The 1,591-nt window shown below is 43.6% G+C and overlaps 1 pseudogene; it reads left to right on the forward strand.

Moving 5' to 3' along the window:
* Positions 1-962: 962 nt before the first annotated feature.
* On the forward strand, positions 963-1,080 carry LOC124620540 (annotated as a pseudogene).
* The last annotated feature ends 511 nt before the right edge of the window (positions 1,081-1,591 follow it).

The raw sequence follows: 1,591 nt of genomic DNA on the forward strand, positions 1-1,591 counted from the left end.
AAAGTGCTATCGAAGAGACAGGTATTTATAATCACCTTCTCAGAAACACCACTAGTAGCCATTTGTGGAGAAGTTCCCTTGGGAGTACTGCAAGAACCATTGCAGTGGTGGTCTGCAGTGATAGGTCTCACTGATCAAGCCTGGTCCACCTTGCAATAATTCAACAGCTCTGTTGCTACAACCAAAACGACAGCATCCTGCGATCACCAACTACCAATGTCTGCTGCAGTACTCCACCACATAATTCCACAGATTTGCCTATAAAATGGTAGCACCTCTACAGTTCTATAGTTGATGGTGCTGAGAGCTCCTGGTAGTTTATATCTAACAACATGAGTAATTTTAAGGAAAAACTCGTGGAAGATGGACCCATATATTTCGTCATTTGTCATTTGTCATTTGCTTTGTTGCTTAACAACAATTACTTTGATTACAAATTAAAAATCTTGGCAAAAATGTACAACAACGTTCACTTTAATTTAAAGGATATGAACAGGATCAATTCATTAATAAAAAATTTTAACAATTAATACAATTAAGAACAGGGCTTAAAACCAGTGATATGCGTAAGTCCCCAAATACAATCAAGAAGTCACTCCAAGTAGGTGCGACTGCAACCGGTTAAATGAATTACAAATGACTGCCACTAAACGTACTAACAATTCCCAAACATGGATAAAACTTTAAAAAAATAGACAACACCAACCACCGGCCAGTGCGGCCGAGCAGTTCTAGGCGCTACAGTCTGGAGCCGTGCGACCGCTACGGTCGTAGGTTCGAATCCTGCCTCGGGCATGGGTGTGTGTGATGTCCTTAGGTTAGTTAGGTTTAACTAGTTCTAAGTTCTAGGGGACTGATGACCTCAGAAGTTAAGTCCCATAGTGCTCAGTGCCATTTGAACCATTTTTGAACGACACCAACCCAAAATACAGAAAGAATAACAAGTCACACCACTGATTGTGGGCAACGGCCTTGTCACAGTGGATACACCGGTTCCCGTCAGATCACCGAAGTTAAGCGCTGTCGGGCGTGGCCGGCACTTGGATGTGTGACCATCCGGGCCGCCACGCGCTGTTGCCGTTTTTCGGGGTGCACACAGCCTCGTGATGCCAACTGAGGAGCTACTCGACCGAATAGCAGCGGCTCCGGTCAAAGAAAACCATCATAACGACCGGTAGATCGGTGTGCTGCCCACACGTCCCTCCTAGCTGCAGACTCATCTGAGGATGAAACGGCGGTCGGATGGTCCCGATGGGCCACTTGTATCCTGAACACGGAGTGTGCTGTTTACCACTGATTGTGGCAGTTGGGAAGTCTTTAACAATTTATAAACCTTAGTACAATCCCTTAAGCAATAAAATATACAATCCCCTCAAATACAAGAAAAGCTTGGAAGGCATGGAACTTAAAAGATTACTCCCAGTCGATATGCACCAGCAAAGACATTAATAACGATCATTAAACAAATACGCAATCCCCCAAAATAGAAGAAAAGCTGGGAAGGCTTACAGTTTAAATGTGACTCCCAACTTGTACACACCAACAGAAACATTAATAATGGCCCTTAAATAAAGAAGAAGTCACTCAAAAT

This window comes from Schistocerca americana, chromosome 6 (genome assembly GCF_021461395.2).
Source record: "Schistocerca americana isolate TAMUIC-IGC-003095 chromosome 6, iqSchAmer2.1, whole genome shotgun sequence".
Lineage (NCBI taxonomy): Eukaryota > Metazoa > Arthropoda > Insecta > Orthoptera > Acrididae > Schistocerca > Schistocerca americana.